Here is a 21,364-nt window from a genome sequence, read left to right on the forward strand (position 1 = left end):
GGCTTCCTTTGTGGCTCAGCTGGTAAAGAATCTGCCTGTAATGCAGGAGACCTTGGTTCTATCCCTGGTTTGGGAAGATCCCCTGGAGAAGGCAAGGCTACCCACTCCAGGATTCTGGCCTGGAGAATTCCATGTACTGTATAGTCCATGAGGTTGCAAAGAGTCTGACATGACTGCGCAATTTTCACTTCACTTCACTTCTTCTCTGGAGAGGGTGGTGGGGAGATGCCAGCCACCTTCCCTTGGAAGTGACTCCTGGAATTGCCTTGCCTTCATGAGTCTGTCCCGGGCTTGGGCAAAAGCAGCTAAAAACAGTCCTTATTCTCAGCTTTTCTACATGGAACTCTCCTGAAAGAAAACTACATGTGAATTGATGAAACCAACTGCAAAGGCATTTAATGCAGGCGGTTTAAAACATAGGCTCGGGGATTCACAACAACCCAATCCATCCTTCTGCATGAGCTAAGCTTTTGGTCACCCTTTTGCTGGAGGAACAGGAAAGCAGATGAGAAACTGGTGGGCGTGGGGCATCTGAGGACCCCCTCCTCTGCTGGGTGGGCCGGAGCGGCAGGAACTGTAGTCACTTTTACTGTCTGTCATTTTTCATTCACTAAGTCCTGTCAGACTCTTTGAGACCCCATGGACTGCAGCATGTCAGGCTTCCCTGTCCTTCACTATCTCCTGGCGTTTGTTCAAACTCATGTCCACTGAGTCAGTGATGCCATCCAACCATCTCACCCTCTGTCACCCCCTTCTTCTCTGCCCTCAATCTTCTCCAGCATCAGGATCTTTTCCAGCGAACTCATTCTTTGCATCAGGTGGCCAAAGTATTGGAGTTTCGGCTTCAGCATCAGTCCCTCCAATGAATATTCAGGACTGATTTCCTCGAGGATTGACTGCTTTGATCTCCTTGCTGTCCAGGGGACTCTCAAGAGTCTTCTCCAGCACCACAATTTGAAAGCATCAATTCTAAAGTTTTTGTAGAGGCTAACATGAGTCTGAAAAGTGGGATTGTTTCCTCAACCTTTTCTGCATAGCCACTGTGGACCACTTACTGTTATGCTTTTCAGCCCAGTTTTCACAGGGTTGGGTAGCTGGGTCCTTACTGTTCGCCAGTTTGCATGAGAGCGCTGCCCTTAGCTTTGCAGTGTGGTCTCTGATGACGGTGTAGGTAGCAAGGCAGAAAGTGAACATGTATTAACAAATAATAAACATGCATCTCTCGAGTTCACTGGCAGCCTGAAGATGAGCTTATGAAAAGGTAAACTGCCAAGTTCATGGCAGTGCGTGTGATGTCTGGACTCCATCCAACATACCTGGAGTACCTGTCAGCCTAATTAGACCAGATGTGCCTTCGACGTAAATGGACCTCCCAAGAGGAATAAGGACACATTTCAGGTTCTAGCAAAGGACAAAAGGCGGGGGTTGGGGAAGGATGAAGGAGAGGCGGGGCTCCAACCCGGGATGGTCCTCATGTGATGTCACTCTTACTTGGCAGAATCGGCTCCTTAGTGTCTCCTTGATTGAACTCAGTGGAAACAGTCCTACAGGAGGGTGAGAAAAGTGACTTATTTTAAGTGCAGTCTAAGTTAATTTTCATATTCAATCAAATGAAGATATTTGCTAAACTCTTGCATCTTTAGCACACACTTGCATACGTGCACACCCTCGCGCGCACAACCTCAGCTGCCTCTAGATCCTCAGTTATTTAAAAAATGACATTTAAGTTGTGCCAACTTTGACAGCCCTTCAACTAAGTGTGCAAAGCAGAAGCCAAGAAAAAACACCAACAGACCGCCGATTTTCTCAGGTTCTGTGATTCCCAGAGCACGGTGCACACCAGGCAGGCTTTTTGCAACCCCATTACTATTTAAAACAAACATTCTGTAAACTATGAAATGTAAAGTACAAATAGTGGGTGTTATGTAAAAAAGAAAAAAAAAACACTATAGCTTCCAGGCAGTTTTTTCCATTCATGCTATAAAATGTCGTATCTCCAAAACAGAAGTGTTTGAGAGGCAGACCTTTAAGCTCAGCCAGGAAAATGCTTCTCAGAAAATTTTCCTTCGTGTTGCTGCATTTAGTAACTACCTCGATGAAACCAGTTCTCAGTTGCTATGTCTCGAAGAAAATGATGAGGCACACTGGGAGACTGCGGGGCACTTGATGGCTGCTTAATAATTCGTTTACAGAAAAGCTTCATTGACTTTTACTCGTTGATGTTAAATACAGTTTTCTTCAGCAAACACACATGCAGCATGTGTTTACTCTGTGCCAGACGCAGCTTTAAACACTTCATAAATAATAACTTATTTAATGCTTGTAGCTATCCTGTGCTGTAGGTACCATTATTTATGCCATTTTACAAATAAAGAAATAGAGGCAGAAGAAGGTTAAGTGACTTACCAAGGTCACACAGTTACATTCTAAATATATAGAAATGTGGGTGGTCAAGGAGGATCTTCTTTTGTGGGAGAAATTAGGAGAGATGATGTGATAAGAATCCTGCGGGAATACTCTCAGCTCAGCCACGAGTGGCAAATGTTCATCTCCGTGGATGGAGGTGGGTATCCTCAAGCAAGCTGATCTGAAGACAGTCAGGAGTGAGATTATGTGCCAATCCGAGTGTCCCAGTTCACCCACCCCTGCTCTCCCCAGTGTCCATGCATCTGTTCTCTCCGTCTGCGTTTCTCTTCCTGCCCTGCAGGTAGGTTCATCTGAATTATTTTTCTAGATTCCATGTATATGCATTAATACACGATGTTTGTTTTTCTCTTTCTAACTTACTTCACTCTGTGTGAGAGTCTCTAGGTCCATCCACGTCTCTGCAAATGACGTAGCTGATTCACTTCAGTGTATGTCAGAAACTAACACAATATTGTAGAGCAGCTGTACACTGATTTAAAAAAAAGAAGTGAGATGAATGAGAAACAGGTATCTTCCTTTTGGCCCTGTGAACCATTCCATACAAACACAGTTTAAGAGTCATTCACTGTCCTAAGGACACTATTCTGTCTTGTCACTGATGTTTCCCTGAGTGAATGAGGACTGAACAGGACACCAAAGTCAGGGTGAGTCCTGACCACAGCTGAGCAAAGCGGGCTCAGCCCTTCTCTCACCCTAGATTTCTACTTCCCCTGTTTCATACTAAGACCACATTTTACTAAGCCGGCTGTGTTACACGGGAGCCTCATCATAGAGCTTCAAGCACCCGAATTCATCCAGTGATTGTCACTGTTCAGTTACTTAGTCATGTCTGACTCTTTGCAACCCCATGGTCTGCAGCACACCAGGCCTCCCTGTCCATCACCATCTCCTGGAGTTTGCTCAAACTCATGTCCATTGTGTCAGTGATGCCATCCAACCATCTCATCCTCTGTCGTCCCTTTCTCCTCCTGCCCTCAATCTTTCCCAGCATCAGGGTCTTTTCCAACGGGTTGGCTCTTCCCTTCAGGTGGACAAAATATTGGATCTTTGATATATGAAATTTGCACAAATTCTCAAAATCATAAGACCAGACATACTAAAGAGAAACATTTAATACTATGTGAACACGTTAGGTAAAATATAGCATGGAAAATATTTTCCTATTTATAGATTTTATATGTTCATCACTGATGGAATGAAACTATTTTTACACCTAGAAGTCTTTTGGCATGTGAAATAAAGGGCACGAAGTTTCTTCCATATGTCTGTAAAGAATATAAAGTTTTAAATCTAGATAAATTGAGAAGTGTGAGATTAGTATATTTTGATTGAAAACCACATATTTCATATTGATAAAAATGACAAAAATGTATTTGAGATGTTCGAGGATTACACATCTGGCTTTTATAAATGGTCCAAAATTTACCACTTGAAAAACAAAAAAACAAAGTTGAGCTTTAGTTTTCATAGCAATCCTAGGGACTGATCACAGGAAGCTGTAACATTTGAGATCAGCCAAGTGCCTTACTGTCTAACTTCAAACATACAATGTCTGTAAAAGATGAACATGTCTTGCTGCTGATTGACTCTAACCAACACTTTTGGGTGATTTAGAGAGTAAATTTCCAATCACCAGATTGCCGCTTACTCTTGTCTAGTGAAATGGTGTAGAAGCTTAATTTCTCTGGAATTAAAAATAACGGGAACCTATTAACAACAATAATGAATGCAAGAAGCACACATTTTTATTTATCAAATATGCCTTGACATTTGTGCTTCCATTTATTATGAAGTAACTTGAAGCAGATCAACATGCCAACTTGAGAACAAGCAGGGAAACTACATTAAACCATTTGAATGCACTGGAGAGCTGTCAGGGTGATGAGAGATTGAAGGATCAAGGTCCCAGAGAGAAGACCTTAGAGATACATGAGACCTTCCCAAGAGTCATTGTTTTCTGAGCTTTTTTCCGTTTGTCCAGAGGTCAGAACCAAAGTTGCAGGCAGAGAAATGCTTATAAGAGGTACCAGCAGAATGTCTGGTAGCGTCTTAGGACTGGAGACTTCCTAAGAATCTGGAGTTTGGGACTTCAAAACAGCTGGAATTGAGAAGCTCAATTCTGGGTGAGATGAAGGATCGGGAGATGTATTATAGTTTATGTTTTTTGCCTAGAGATGTTTATGGAATTCTTGAGAAGATAAGCTCAGCAGAAAGCCACTGAAAAAAGTAATAGAATTTTCTGAAATTGTTGGCAGATCAAAAAATGTTATTCAAGCACAATAAAGGAGAAAGGGTTCTCTGTTAGATACCCCAGGCCTCGGGTGGGCCAGCTGGAGAGCGAGGTTCTAGGAGTGAGTGAAGGACCAAGACGGCGCCAGCATACCTTCCAGCCCAGGTCGGTCGTCTTAGCCCTAACTTTGATAAAAATGATGTGCCTTGACTGAATCTCACCACCAGAGGGTATATTGTAACATTTCTGGAGGAGAAGAACAGTCTTCCATAGGTAAAATCTAACTCTCAATAAAAAATTAATAATCACACCAAAAAAGCAGAACCAAGCAGAAAAGAGTTAAAAAAAATAGTATTAGACTTACAAATGACCCAATTAATGAAAGTATGATAAACAGACCTTAAACAACCATGATATAGAATTCACAAAATGATTATAAAAACCCTAGAATTGAAAAATTGGAATTCCAGCAAAATTGGAATTCAGAAGTTAAAAGACAGGGTCTCCAACAGTGGAGGCAGGCAGTTCACCAGCAGACTGGGTGAACTGGAAAATAAACCAGCAAACATTTTCAGGACTAAAAGGAGGGTGTAAGATAGAAAGAGGAAAGGAAAAAGGATACGGGTTGTAGTGAGCAAAAATGAAAATAATTCTCATCTAGAACTGCCTTAAACTAAAATGAGAACATTCAGAAAGATAAAAAGTCTTCGGATGGAAACATGAAAATGCAAAAAAGAATGAAGAGTAATGAACATATAAACATATGAGAAAATACAAACACATACTGAATATGAAACAACAATCACCTATCATCTACCATGATTTAAAGTATGTAAAAACTAAGATGCATAGTAACATAAGGGTGAGAAGAGGTTATATGTAATTTTTAAAATTCTGTGGAATAAAGAGTGTGTGGGAAGCAAAGTAACTATTACACATTAGTATATTATAACCAATATGCATGCAGCATCTGTTATAATAAAGTAAGTTATAGCTAGATATAGTTTAGTAAAATTACTAATTATATTGCCCTAAAATAAATTAAAAAATCAGATTTTAATCTCTGTGGTAATCAATACAAATGGCAAAAATAATGCAAATCAATATTGGCAAAAAATTGCCAATTAATCCCCAAAAAGATAAAAAGAAAGAATAAAAGGAAAGAACATGGGAAAAAATATGAAACAAATAGTAAAATGTGGGACATAAACCCAAATATATCAGTAAATGTAAATGGCCTAAATTCTCCAATTAAAAAATAAAGATTGGCAGTTTGGACAGAAAAAACAACTACATGTTACTTACATAGCTTTAAATCCTTAAATTGAAGGCCACACACCCTATATGTAATATTAAGGAAAATAAGTGAATGGATAAAAACAACAAACATTATTTTAAAAAATAAACTCATTTAGCTAAATAAAATTAGGAAATGTAGGTGATACAGTGAGATGAATTGTAATTTTCTTAGTTCAGCATGTTTTCAGAAAAAAATAGAATTTTTCAAACATAATGTATTTGTCAAATGGATTTAATCCTTCATTAAAATTGTTGTGGTAGAAAATTCAAAATAACTTGCAGACAATCTATTAGAATTAACAAATTTAATAAGACCTCTTTATATAGATTCAGTGTAAAAGTAGGTTGTATTTTTCGACCAGAAGAAAACAAGTAGAAATGAAGTTTAAAAGGATAATTTATAATAGAGTAAAATCAAACTTCTCAGAATAAATTTAATAGAGAAATTTCATTTCTGGAGTTTAGAAACGGAATGCTAAGCTATGTTCTTGGATGAAAAATGTCAATATTGTAAAGACATCAATTATCTCTAACATTCATATATAGATTTAGCAGAATCCGTCTAGATTCTAGCAGAGTTTTTCTTATTTCTTTGGTGGAAAATAACAAGAGCTTTCAAAAGTTTATTGAATACTGCAGAAGGGCTCCAAATAGCCAAGAAAAATCTTGAAAAAATGCAAAATTGGAAGATGGACACTAACAAATACAAAGTCTTAAAGTGAACGATTTGGGGCTTCCCCAGTGGCTCAGCTGTCAAGAATCTGCCTGCAGTGCAGGAGACACAAGAGACTTAGGTTTGATCTCTAAGTTGGGAAGATCCCCTGGAGGAGGACATGACGACCCACTCCAGTATTCTCACCTGGAGAATCCCACGGATAGAGAAGCCTGGCGGGCTACAGTCCACAGGGTCGAAAAGAGTCAGACATGACTGAAGCAACCGAGCACGCGAAGTGAATGACTTAAGACAGTATGATACTGATGCAAGAACAGATGAGAGGCTAAGAGAACAATGCGTATTTCAGGTATAGACCTATATGTACAGACCCATTGATTCATGATTTGCTATGCAATAGGGAAAGAATGGTGATTTCAATAAATGCAATTAGGTAAGTTGATCCTTGCAAGAAAAATAAGTTGTTCTTGACCCTAACCATAGTGTATATAAAATCAGTGCACTATATATTGCACTGTATAGAAAAGCCAATTCCAGGTGGATTATAAATCCACACGAGGATGGTAAAACAATAAAACGTTGAGACAATGCCATAGGAAAATATTTTTGTATCCATGGAGTAAGCAAAAAAATCCTTAAACAGAAAGTAAAATACTGGCATAATGCAAAAGATTAATAACTTCAGTTTCATTAAAATAAAAATGTATTAATCAAAAGAATTAATTAACTGAGTAAGCTTGCAAGTCATACAGCATGAGATTTAGCAATACACATAATGGAATAAAAGCTTGTATCCAGAATGTATAAATAACTCTTAAGGAGCAAAAAAAAAAAAAAGAAAGAAAGAAAAGATGGACAATCAGAATTAGTAATGTGAGGCACAGGAAATTTAGCAGACATTTAGCAAAATAAGGACTCTGTCAGCCAGTAAACACGTTAAAGAGAAGACCTCTCATTAAACATTTGTTGTTGCTGTCGCTCAGTCGTGTCCAACTCTTTGTGACCCCGTGGACTGTAGCCTACCAGGCTCCTCCGTCCACGGCATTTTTCAGGCAAGGGTACTGGAGTGGGTTGCCATTTCCTTCTCCATTCATTAACCATGACCTAAAACAAATCAGGCTTCAGTCAGATAGCACTACATACCTACCAGAATTAGCAAACAAACAAATCAAAACCTGAAAACACCAAAAGTAGTATATAGGGACGTGAAGGAACTGAAATTCTTGTTCACTGTTGGGAAGAGTGTAGACTGATAAAACCACCTTAGAAAGCCAGTTAGTACTGTCCAATAAAGGCAAACACACTTCACCTGGAATTTCACACCTAGGCATGGATCCAATGAAATGTCTTCCTGTGTGTTATTTTCCCCCGAGGGAAGTTCATCAAAGTGTTGTTTGTCTTAAATGGGAAACAATTCCGAATTTTCATCAACAATAGAACAAAGGAGAGAATATTTTTATATTTAGACAAGTAACTGTGGTGTTGGAGAAGACTCTTGAGAGTCCTTTGGACTGCAAGGAGATCCAACCAGTCCATCCTAGAGGAGATCAGTCCTGGGTATTCATTGGAAGGACTGATGTTGAAGCTGAAATTCCAATACTTTGGACACCTGATGTGAAGAGCTGACTCATTTGAAAAGACCCTGATGCTGGGAAAGATTGAGGGCAGGAGAAGAGGATGACAGAGGATGAGATGGTTGGATGGCATCACCGACTCAATAGACATGAGTTTGGGTAAACTCGGGGAGCTGGTGATGGACAAAGAGTCGGACATGACTGAGCAACTGAACTGAACTAAATAGTATAAACCATTTTGAATCCCTAAAGTGTAATAGTAACTGGAAGAAGCAGACATGAAAGAGGACATCCTATATGATTTCCACGTAAACAAAGTTTAAAAAGAAGCACAATTAATCCATGGTGTTAGGAGTTTAAACAGTGTTGACCCCTGTGGGAGGTGTTAGAAGTTACCGTAGTGGTTTTCCCCGGGAGAGGCTTTCTCTGTGTTTCCATGATTGCCGTGACAAGGACAGAATGGTTTGCCATGAAAGAGACTTCAGCTTCTGTGAAAACAGATGTGATGAAAATGGAAAGAGTCTTGGAAACATGTAAGTCTTGGGCTTTGGCAGCCTGAATGCACCCCTGTCTTTCCTGAGGCTTAGGTGTTCTGTACATCCTTAGATCTGTTACCCAATCAGTTCTCTAATTGGCTGCAACTGCTTTAAGATAGTTTTCTGACCCATGCAAGTGAGTGAACCTTAGGTAGCACCCCGGTTGCTGGGAGACAGCATCAGTGGTGGGGGACTTTCTTCTGTTCACTGCGGGGCAGTCCTGCTGTGTCCAGGGGATGGTGTGTCCCAGAGGACTGTCCTTCAGAATCCTCCCTGGAAATTCTGGTCTGGCTATTGGGATGCCAGGATGCGTGTTGTGTTTTCTAGTACCAGGAGGTAGAAGGAGGGTATGAAGCTGGCCGAAGCATGGTTAGAGAGCAGCAGGCTGGAGCAGTGGGGGAGGAGAGGGGACCAGGCCCTAGACCCTCGGCCACCCAAGTCAGCCTCACCCTCTGCACACAGCGAAGGAGCCTCAGCTTGTGTGCTTCTGCCAATGACGTCTCCGCTCCAGCCGCCTTCATATTAAGCTTAAAACTGTTAAGCTTCCTAGAGATGTTAGAAATGGACATTTTAAATGATCACTTATGTATTTTCTTAACCAAATATGAGTACCTACTAAGTGATAGTCTGATTGCCCTGTGGAGAGATTTATCGATGTTACCTGGAGAAGAGGATGAGAGAAGGGGCCGAGGGAGAGACTGCGAGATGATGAACTGATGAGCTTTTGATTTCATGGCTTCACGGGTTTTCTAATCGTGGTGCTCCTCATAGTTTTGTACTTTATGTGGTGGAAGGTTCCCCTCCCCACAGCCAAGTATCAAGTGGAAAGCTAGGGTTACAATCGCAGTCCAGTTGTCACTTTACTAAATGCAGCTGTTTTCTGTTATTTGATAGCAATGACAAATCACTGAAGTATTTTCAAATATGCAGTGTGTGTGTGTGTGTGTGTGTGTGTATGAAATCTCCCCTCTTACCCCGCCCCATCACCAAATCCAGCTATAAGAATTTGGGGCTTTGAATACTGGCAATTTTTCCTTTGTTGAATATTCTTGTTGATTTTACCTAATGGCCTCTGAAGTTATTTCTGGAAACAATTTAAGAAAACAAAGAATTTCAATGAATTTTAAATTACAGTGCCAGATAATGTCTTAAGCTTGCCCAGCTCAATCCCACTCAAGGTAAAACAACTTTAGATAAATAAAAATGGTAGATTCAGAAAGAATCAAGACAAAACCTATGAGCCTCGTGGTAAGATTCTGTTAAGCAATTTCTCTATAGTCCATTTAGAACTTGTACTTCATACATTATAAATACTATTTGTAGCTACAGTCAATTTTGTAGTTATAATCAATAGGTTAAAATCGATACCTACAACAAAGAGTATTTCCTAATTTCATGAACTGAAAAGGTGCCACCACCCTTTCTTGGCTGGAGATTTCTCCCTCTGTGTCTATCTGTGGACATGGAGATGGAAATACAGAGAAAACCAACCTTCAGTTGCTGAGTAACCATTCAGCTACCTAAAGATATCAGGTTTATCTTGAAACATCTTAAAAGACTTATTATGCATTTAATAGTGAAAGAATCAAAGATACACAGAACAAATAACCAGTTGGTATTGTGATATTGGAGAAATGCTTGGATAAATAACAAGTGCAGGAGTTCTTTGGAATCAAAACCCCATGCCATAGGAAAACAGACATAAATGCTTCTTTATGTTGCCTTTAGCTCCCTAGGTATGTAACCTAATATCCTTTCTCAAAGCCCAACAATAACTATATATTTATTTAAGCTCTTACCAATGTAAATGAGTTAGCAATGCTGATCTCTAGAATTGGCAACAAGATGTTTAATAAAATTATGTGATTAGAAGGAATTCTAAGAGGAGATCTTTTCCATCTCCCAGTCTTGAAATAAATACTGTACTAAAAAACAAGACCAAAAAAAAAAAAAAAAAATCCAGAAAGATGCAAACAATGAGTTATCTGACAGTAGATTTTGTGTATTCATCTCTGAAAACCAAGTACCCGGAACAGTATCAGTCCTCAATAAATGTTTATAGAATGAATGATTGCAAAAAAAAAAAAAAAGGTATGTGGTGGAAGGATTTAATTAAACTCGACATAATTAAATGTAAAATCTGTATTCTCTGTTTTTCACTGAAATACATAATTGCCAGCATGTATATATCTTAACAGCGCCTTCCCAGGTGGCGCTAGTGGTAAAGAACCAGCTTGCCAATGAGATGAGCGTTCGATCCCTAAGTCAGGAAGATTCCCTGGAGGAGGGCATGGCAACTCACTCCAGGATTCTTGCCTGGAGAATCCCATGGACAGAGGAGCCTGGTGGGCTACAGTCCATGGGGTAACACGGACACAGACACAACTGAAGTGGCTTAGCATGCACACACATATCTTAACAATCCTCTCCATTTAATTCAGACTTTCAGAGGCTGGATTTTGCTTTAGTAATGAAATACTTAGTCCCACCAAAAAAAAAAAAAAAGTTTTTTTAAAGAAGATTTAAGAGTATCTGAGCCTTAAACTCCCAGTTTTTAGCTATTATTTTTATAGTTCTAGATTTTATATAAAGGTTCTGGAAAAACATTTGTATAGGAATTCTTGATTCCTTTCCCACCCAAGGACAAATATACAAAGGTCTTATTTCTTTGTCTTTTTGATTGTACCATCAGCGCTTTTGTGTCTTCGCTAAGATACTGTTTCTACCCAGAGCTCCAGGAGAAGTTAAACAGTTTTTCTGAGAGTTCTAATTTCTTACGCAGAATAGATTTTATATTCCAACAAAGAGTGGCTTTTACGATTTCTCTCCCTTCTGCATGATGGATAATTTTCCAAATTTATTTTCAGAGAAGTTTTTTTTCCCCCTCTACTCTTTTAATGATCTTCTCTGTTCTCTTTTTAATATTCTAGAGATTTTCTCAAATCACATGAGGTAAAGTAAAATGCAGCCACCGACTCACTAGACAATGACGTGAGAACTGTACTGATTTTTCTGCTATACACTATGTTATTTTACGTGTCCTTTTACACATGCTTCTAAAATTACAACTCCTTAGTACCTGTGTGTGTCTTTGCAAAGCCATAAAAATTAGAGGATTATGTCTTACTAGAGTGTTTCAGGGGCTTAGCAGAGCTCCAGAAGTCACTATAAAAAGATGTAAGGTGGACTGAGATTGCTGGGCTGAGGTCTGGCGGTAAGCCTGCCGCAGGGATGCTAGCATCTCCTTGCACTTGCCCCTCCAGTTGGATTGCTGTCGTAGCTGGATACTGCATGAGCTATTTTTAGTTCCTTTATAGGATCAGCACTCTTACTGCATGCTCATGCAGTTTGATTTATTTTTCCTTTGTAAATCTTCAGTCCTCTGTCCTCTTCTAATTTCTCAAGTTTAATTAGTGATCTTTCTTTAACAAGGGAAGTTCTTTCACTCACTCTGTTCTATTATTGCAGGTCTTTTAGGGAAATTTAAGAGACAGGAAAGCTTGAAGGAGGGATGAAGGGGGAGGCTGGAGTTATCAGATGTAAGCTTTTGTATATAGAATGAATAAACAACAAGGTCCTATTGCCTAGCACAGGGAACTATATTCAGTATTCTATGATACAATGTAATGGCAAAGAATATAAGAAAAGAATATATATATATATATATGTATAACTGAAGCACTTTGCAGTACAGCAGAAATTAACACAACATTATAAATCAACTGCACTCTAATAAAAAGTATTGATTAAAAAAATCCAGGAGACCTTCTGCCTCAACATTTGTACTGAGGCTGCTCTTACCAGGACCATTAATGACTTCTTTGACAATAAATGCTAAAGATTCTTCTTAAGTGTATTATTTCAACGGTATTATTTCAATTATGTAAGTGACATCAACACCTTAAGTTTACAGTTAACTGAAGCATTCCAAATGAATACATCCCAGTGGGGATATGGGACATTTCATCACCTTGGAGAACTGTCTGGTAACTCTTGTTATCAGGCCCCTTCCCCAGAGGCAGTCATTTGTTCTGTTTTCAGTGGCCATAGATTACTTTTGTCTATCCTTGAATTTCATATAAATGAATCCTACAGGAGGTACACTTCTGTGCCTGGCTTCTTCCATGCATCATCATATTTTTGAAATTCAACCACATTGTCCTTCTTATCAGTAGCATGGCTTTCCCCCTTTTTTTATTGCCAAATATCCCATTATATAAAAACACTGGAATTTGCCTCATCCTCATACCTTAGAGTGGGCCGTGCAGCCACTACCTTTTAAAGGGTCAAGTATAAATGGAATATTGTTGTTTTTTACTCACTAGGTCATGCCTGACTGTTTGCAACCCCATGGGCTGTAGCCCACCACGCTCCTCTGTCCGTACGCTTTTCCAGGCATGAATACTGGAGTGGGTTGCCATTTCCTTCTCCAAGATAGCTGGTGAGAAGTTGTTGTATAACACAAGGAGCCCAGCTTGGTGCTCAGTGATGACTCGGATTGGGTGGGATAGGGGGATGGGAGGGAGGCTCAAGAGGGAGGTGACATACGAATAATTATGACTGATTTGCATTGTTGTACTGCTGAAACCAACACAACATTGTAAAGCAATTGTCCTTCAATCAAAAAATAAAACAATGAAGAGTTAAGCATGGAAAAGGGGGATAAAAGAAGAGCCACTCTGCAGTGGCAGACCTGACAACCCTACTTCAGCTGGGTGACCACGGTCAGTGTCAGCAGAGATATATCACATTGACAGTGTGTGTGGTGATCAGGTGCAATGAGCTAGCACATTTCCTGTGTAATCGTCCTCCCGACAATCTACCAGCTTCATCTTGAGAGAAGCACCAGATGAATTCCAGCAGAAGGACAGCCTATAGTATACCTCATGAAGCTGTCAGGGTTGTCAGAAACAAGGAAAGACTGAGAACTGTCACAACCCAGAGAAACTAAAGGAGCTTTGATGACCAAAGGTACTGTGTAATCCTAGTTGGGTCCTGAACAGAAGAAGGATATTAGACAAAAATTAAGATCTTAACTAACAAACTGTGAAATTTCTAAAATATATGATGCTATATGCATTCCTTCGTTGTAGCATGCAACTGTGTAAGATAGTCTGACATATGTGTGTGCGGGCATCCTAAGTTGCTTCAGTCATGTCAGACTCTTTGTTACCCTGCAGGCTATAGCCTGCCTGTCTCTTCTTGCCCATGGAATTTCCCAGGCAAGAATACTGGAGTGGTGTGCTATTTCCTACTCCAAAAAGGTGCACAATTAATTATCAAATGAGTATAAATAAAGAAAAAAAAGCTTAATAAAATAAAGGTAAGACCCAAAGAAACAGGACATCTTAGCTGTTAAAATAACCACTTTCTCTCATCATCCATATACATATAACTGAGTCCCATCTTTCTCCTCAAATTGGGGTTGGAGTGAGAGCAGGGGTCTGGAGTGTGGAATGATGACCAGAGTCACTGTTCTTTAAGAAAGAAGGCATTTACTGGATACTGAGTGTGATGTATATTGGGGGGAGGATGGGACTTAATCATGTCCGACTCTTGGAGTGGGTTGCCATGTCCTCCAGGGGAATCTTCCTTGACCCAAGGACTGAACCTGTGTCTCTTGCATCTCCTGCTTTGGCATTTGGGTTTCTTACCACTAGCGCCACCTGGGAAGCCCACTGAGTGCAGTAGGAATATGAAAATATCAAGCCTGGTATAAATGTTCTCAGCCAGAATCAGCATTTGAGATTCAGTACGCTTTTTTTTTTTTCTAACCTCCTCATCAAGGAATAGAAAGGGGGCCACAGGAAGCAGGTAGAAGAAATGTTAAAAGAGAAAGCTTAATGAACATCATTATGGTGTTACCACTTTGAGAAGCACCTACAGTCAGTAAACCGTCCCTACAGTCAGTCCTGCAGTCTCTTTGGGAAGGAAAGTGACTTATGCTCAGAACGTATGAACATCTAATGAGGAGCACACACCACCAGAGAATCCAAAAGTGTTCAAGACGAAAGTCGAGAGAGGAGACACCCACGTGTAAAGAAGAGCTGAAAGGCAGGAAGATCTAAACAGTGTCTCTAAGACAGTGTAGGTGTTTTAAAATGTGCTTTTATGATTAGAAAAGTAACACATTTTTATTATTTAAAAAACACTAAAGCAGTAAAGACAATTAAAAATAATCAGAAAAGACTCAGTACTCCTATCAAAAAGATTGGAATTTTTTTAAAGTGAAAATGAAACTATTTGTTTTCATTATTGTTCTGTCACTTAAATGAACAATGCAAAGAAATAGAGGAAAATAATAGAATGGGGAAGATTAGAGATCTCTTCAAGAAAACTGGAAATACCAGGGGAAAATTTCACACAAGGATGAAATTCGACCTAAGTCGAAGAGATTAAGGAGAGGTGTCAGGAATACACAGAAGAACTATACAAAAAAGGTCTTAATGACCCAGATAACCGTGATGGTGTGGTCACTCACCTCGAGCTTGACATAGTCAACTGAGCCTTGGGAAGCATCACTCTGAGCAAAGCTAGTGGAGGTGATGGAATTCCAGCTGAGCTATTTCAAATCCTGAAAGATGATGTTGTGAAAGTGCTGCACTTAATATGTCAGCAAATTTGGAAAACTCAGCTGTGGCCACAGGATTGGAAAAGGTCAGTTTTCATTTCAATCCCAAAGAAAGGCAATGCCAAAGAATGTTCAAACTACCGTACAATTGTGCTCATTTCACATGCTAGTAAGCTTATGCTCAAACTATTACTAGGTCTGTTTACTAAGTCACAGATATTTCCTTGATATGCAGTGAATGCTATATTTTGGTTGAGTTAGTCACTCGATGAAATGTATACACAGCAGTGGAACTACACACTCACTTTCCCCAAATCTTCTCCCTTGTTTTCTGCAGTGCTGACCTGAAATTTTTTATGCCATCTTATAGCCAGGTCAGGTCTCTCTCAGCCCTGCATTCCTTCATGGAATGTCACAAAGAGACATGATATATGTAAGCACCCTAATTTTGCATCTGGATTTCTGATTTAGTTTAAAGATGTGTAAAAATGTGTTGAACCACATCTGAAGAAGCAAAGGAACCCTTTTTATTTCCCAACCATCAGCGTGATTTATGATCTCTAAACTGTTTCCCGATCCCTTATTTGAAAATTGGCCACAGGAAAAAATGGAAGAGACTCAGATCTAAGGACCTGGAGAGCTTGGAAAATGGGTATTCATGGATCAAATGCTTGGCATGGACCTTGCTGTCAGCACCTCAGGTGCATAATGCATTTCCAATTTTAAAGAGACTATTTTGATTTTGAAATAATTCACACTCAACCCTTTCTTTAGAGAGGTCTGGGTAATGGTTATACAAAAAGAAAGATATTACCTGGAATGAGTTACACCATGCTTTTCTAACTTTTCCAACTCAAGCTAATAGGAATGTCATTTTTCCATGGCTTTGATAAATAAAGACTTGAAAAAAAAAAAAGGGTTTTAATGATCTTATCCATGGCAGGTGCCAGTATCACAAGTGAGGCCATAAATCACAAGAGAACACACTGATGTTGTTAAGAATGGGCAGGGAAAATGTGAATGCTTCTGGTCAACTTTTCTTGAAATGCAACATTTTTAAACCCTGCTTGTGAGACATGTAGTCTCTGATCTGTCTACCAGTCATAAATCTAAAATAAACGACAACACTTCCCCAAAAGTCTAGTTTGGAAACCCTTCCTTTTCCAGCTCTAGAAATTGTTAAGAGAACTGTCATGAAGGCTGAGTGTCCCTCCACACTGGAAGGTGTAATGGTGGTGGTTAGTTCTTCTCAGCCACGAGATAAAGCAAGCAGGAGAGATGCCACTCAGACTCTAGATTCTAAATCTTAGAGGTCTCAATCTCTTGGCTACACTGAAGGAGGCTCAACACTCCTGTGGTTCCTTTCCTGAAGCTCTGAATAAGTCTCATGTTTAGAACTTGGGATCATTTCTTCGTGGAAGCAGGGTTAAGATTTCAGATTCTCACAGAAGGCTTGACCAATGATGGTTCATCTTTTATCTGAAAATTGGGACAGCAGAGTTGTGAGAAAATTGGAATGCGCCCTGGAGAAACAGGGGCTTAGGAAGAAGGTCTTCTTGTCTCCTGAGCCCACACACACATGCATACCCTGCAGCTTCCACCCTCGAGCATTCTCTCCTCTCCAGATCCATAGCTTTTTTTTTTTTTTTCAATTTCTTTCTGTCATTCAGAGAAGGACTTCCCTGATGCCTCAGCAGTAACAAATCCACCTGCAATATAGGAGACCCAGGTTCAATCCCTGGGGTCAGGAAGATCCCCTGGAGGAGGAAATGGCAACCCACTCTAGTATTCCTGCCTCGGAAATCCCAGGGACAGAGGAGCCTGGTGGGTTGCAGTCCTTGGGGCCACAAAGAGTTGGACACAGAAATAAGTCTATGGGTCTCTTTGGATATACTTGCATGTTGTACTGAGGGAAGAGAGGAAACCCACCAGAGATTTTTTGACAAAATAGAAAACAAGGGAACCAGAGATTAGTTACCATGTTTAGACATCCTGTAGCTCTGATATTTTTTGCCAAGATAATAAAGCTAGACGTATTTTTCCTTCCACTTTATTAACTTCTGTGCCTTTGCTCTTAAAATGGTCATGTGGTCATTCTTTGTCTTAAAACTCCAGCCTGGTCATGCTGGGTCTACCTTTCCTACTATATATGCCAAGAAATCCTTTCTATCCTTCCTGAGTCTCATCCTTTTCTTAAATCATGCAGCTAAAGACAAGCACACAAGCCTAGGAAGTAGTCACTGAGTGCAGTTTCTTGCATTGCAGGCAGATTCTTTACAGTCTGAGCCACCTGGGAAGCCCGAAAAAAGTCTAAATGTTGTTATTATGAGACATTTTGTTTTATTTGTTTAGTTTTTGGTGCCTGGACAGGGACTTGAACCCTGGGCCCTCAGATTAAAAGTCTGATGCTCTACCAGCTGAGATACCCAGGCTTTGAGGCTGAGAATAGTCTAAAGCCTGAGCATGAACCTGAGTTGCCACAGGGAGTCACAGGCCTTGGTGCCTCTTGTTGGGCCATGTGTTCCCCAGTGGCTCACATGATAAAGAATCTGCCTGCAATGCTGGAAACCCAGGTTCAATCCCTGGGTCAGGAAGATCCCCTGGAGAAGGGAATGGCAACCCACTCCAGTATTCCTGCCTGGAGAATCCCATGGACAAAGGAGGCTGGTAGGCTATAGTCCATGGGATCGCAAAGAGTCAGGTACAAATGAGCAACTTCCACTTTTTGCCTTTCACATTGTGAATTAGGGGATAAATACCTGTCTGTCTGTGCCTTGGACAGTGCCACTAACCTGCAGAGACCAAGGTTCTGAAAGAGGAAAGAGAAAATTTGGTTTAAAGACTCTAACATCTGGAACTATAACACCGCCATTATTATTTTCATTAAAATTTTTTATGAATTAAATAGCTTTCTGCTTTTAAAAGGTCTCTAAGGAAGCATTTGCAGTTCTGGCAGCCCTGGATATCTAAATGCTAGCAACATCTATTTTGTGAAATACAAAGCATATGCTGGTACCTACAGTGGATCCCCGATACATAGATCTATTCAAGCTTTTATAATTTCATGTTACATTTTCACCTTTTAAATTTTTATTTGAAAAAAAGAAAGGCAAAATTGGCACTTGATGAGATTGCTTTCCTTTCTTTAGGTGAAAATTTTCATTTGAAATATCATGGGTGTGATAATAGTTTAAATATCTACTCTTTCTCCTGCAAAATCAACTTATGAAAATGTTATTTAATTTTCTTTCAAAGTGGGGTGGGCTCCTAGCTGTAAACAAATAAAACTGGACTTGATTTTCTCTCATTACAATGTTTTTGGAGCAGAAGCTTGTGGAGGCTGTTTTATCTCCCCCAAAGCCTGTTGAGAGTGGAGTTCAGGGAAGGGCGGAGGTCACCCACAGCCTCTTCCGTCTTGTCAGGAAACAGTGAGGGGGCAGCCTGCAGAGGAAGATCAGAGCGAATCATAGAGTCATTTCTGTGGATGTGGAGCAAGGGAAAACAAAGCTTGCTGCTCTTCCCAGAGAGAAGGCAGTGGATCTGTCATCAGAGCTCCAGGTGGTGAAACCTTTGCTCTGTTCATCACACTGCCTTGTGTATAAAGGTGTTGGTTGAGAAGTTTATTCCTTGTTAGTTTAGGGGGTTCCTAGAAAGAGAATTATGGACTTGAAGTCTCTTTGGCTGACTGAAAGAGAGAAAGAAAGAAAGAGAAAAAGAAAAGGAAGGAAGGAAGGGAACGGAAAGAAGAGAGAAAGAATGAAAGAAAAAGAGAGAGAGGGAGGAAGGACCTAAAGGCTAGAGAAAAGGCAGTTCTGGGACTCCAAGATTCCCTGAGTATTGCCCTAAAATGAGAATTCTAGATTCAAATACCACCTTCCTATCTCTCTGCTTTCAAACTCTGCTCAGAGAAAGGTTTAGGAACCTAGAACGTTCACTTTGTTCAGACCTGGAGCATTTCTCTACACAGAGGGGAGAAGAGGGTTGATGTTACCTTCAGCCACAAGGAAATAAATGGCCGTAAATTATGTGGGAGACAAGAGACATATCTTGGGTCCCCTGGTCTCCAGGAGGCAGGTGAGTCACCCAGCTCAAGAACAACCCAGAGCACAAAGTTCTCTTCAGGGACGGAGTCTGACGACTGTCTCTGTGCTGTGAGGCCCCCAGACCCAAGAGGACGGACAGGCAGGTCAATAACCCAGTGACCACTTCTGGGCTCTGCCCTCTGCTTGTCTCCACACAGGCAACCATGATGGGTTCTCCAGGTTCTTTGTGCCATACACTCCCTGTGGCTAAGTCATAGAGCAGGGCTTCATTCTGTTTCCTCGCCCAACTTGTGGATAAGACAGAGAACTTGCACTGCCCTGGCCTTCAGAAGGGATCAAGGTAATCCTAGTATTTAAATGAGTGAATGACTGAATCAGATGTGTCACCTCAAATTCAGAAGTAAGTTCTGGAAGATTTCAGGACCTTTCTTATAACATTACCATGAATATCATGAACCCACTCTGCAAACCTCCCAGACCTAGTGCTCCTTTCTATGAGAGAACATCCAGATTATAAAGTCAAAGTACGTATACACACAAATACAAATTTCTATGAAATTTCTGTGAGTAAGGGAGATATCAGTCCCTTAGACAAGAAATCAGCTGGATTTTTCAATGTAATGAACTGGACATGGACCAACAGACGGGTTCCAAATAGGAAAAGGAGTGTGTCAAGGCTGTATATTGTCACCCTGCTAATTTAACTTATATGCAGAGTACATCATGAGAAACGCTGGGCTGGAAGAAGCACAAGCTGGAATCAAGATTGCTGGGAGAAATATCAATAACCTCAGATCTGCAGATGACACCATCCTTATGGCAGAAAGTGAAGAGGAACTAAAAAGCCTCTTGATGAAAGTGAAGGAGGAGGGTGAAAAAGTTGGCTTAAAGCTTAACATTCAGAAAACTAAGATCATGGCATCTGGTCCCATCACCTCATGGCAAATAGATAGAGAAACAGTGGAAGCAGTGTCAGACTTTATTTTTTGGGGCTCCAAAATCACTGCAGATGGTGATTGCAGCCATGAAATTAAAAGACGCTTACTCCTTGGAAGGAAAGTTATGATCAACCTAGATAGCATATTAAAAAGTGGAGACATTACTTTGCCAACAAAGGTCCATCTAGTCAAGGCTATGGTTTTTCCAGTGGTCATGTGTGGATGTGAGAGTTGGACTGTGAAGAAAGCTGAGCACCGAAAAATTGATGCTTTTGAACTATGGTGTTGGAGAAGACTGTTGAGAGTCCCTTGGACTGCAAGGAGATCCAACCAGTCCATCCTAAAGGAGATCAGTCCTGGGTGTTCATTGGAAGGACTGATGCTGAAGCTGAAACTCCAACACTTTGGCCACCTCATGTGAAGAGTTGACTCCTTGGAAAAGACCCTGATGCTGGGAGGGATTGGGGGCATGAGGAGAAGGGGACGACAGAGGATGAGATGGCTGGATGGCATCACTGACTCGATGGACATGAGTTTGAGTAAACTCTGGGAGTTGGTGATGGACAGGGAGGCCTGGAGTGTTGTGATTCATGGGGTCGCAAAGAGTTGGACACGACTGAGCGACTGAACTGAAATGAACTGAATGGCTGTGATATCTTTGTGATACTGAATATGCTCAGTCGCTCTTTGCCACCTTGTGAACTGTAGCCTGGTGGGTTAATGTTAGGAGCCGGGTTAATGTTAGACACCAGGCTCCTCGGTCCATGGAATTTTTCAGACAAGAATATTGGAGTGGGTTGCCGTTACTGAAACTATTTCTCAGTTTACTAAACCAACCTTCCAGTAGACATACACACAGTTTGGTTACCTGGACTGATACGTGGAACTACTCCTGGAAAACGACAGCAGGCCTGCTTACTTCATAAGCATGTGTTAAAAGCAAACTGAAAATGCATGAGGAATGAAGAGTATGAGATGGTTGGATGGCATCACTGATTCAATGGACATGAGTTTGAGTAGACTCAAGGAGTTGGTGATAGACGGGGAGGCCTGGGCTGCTGCAGTTCATGGGG

At 40.5% G+C, this 21,364-nt stretch overlaps 1 non-coding gene across 1 annotated transcript; it reads right to left on the minus strand.

Annotated features, from left to right (window-relative positions):
- Nucleotides 1–17,669: 17,669 nt before the first annotated feature.
- TRNAK-UUU lies at nucleotides 17,670–17,742 on the minus strand. Its single transcript has one exon. It is a non-coding gene; the product is annotated as a tRNA-Lys (tRNA).
- Nucleotides 17,743–21,364: the final 3,622 nt, after the last annotated feature.

This window comes from Cervus canadensis, chromosome 9 (assembly GCF_019320065.1).
Source record: "Cervus canadensis isolate Bull #8, Minnesota chromosome 9, ASM1932006v1, whole genome shotgun sequence".
Lineage (NCBI taxonomy): Eukaryota > Metazoa > Chordata > Mammalia > Artiodactyla > Cervidae > Cervus > Cervus canadensis.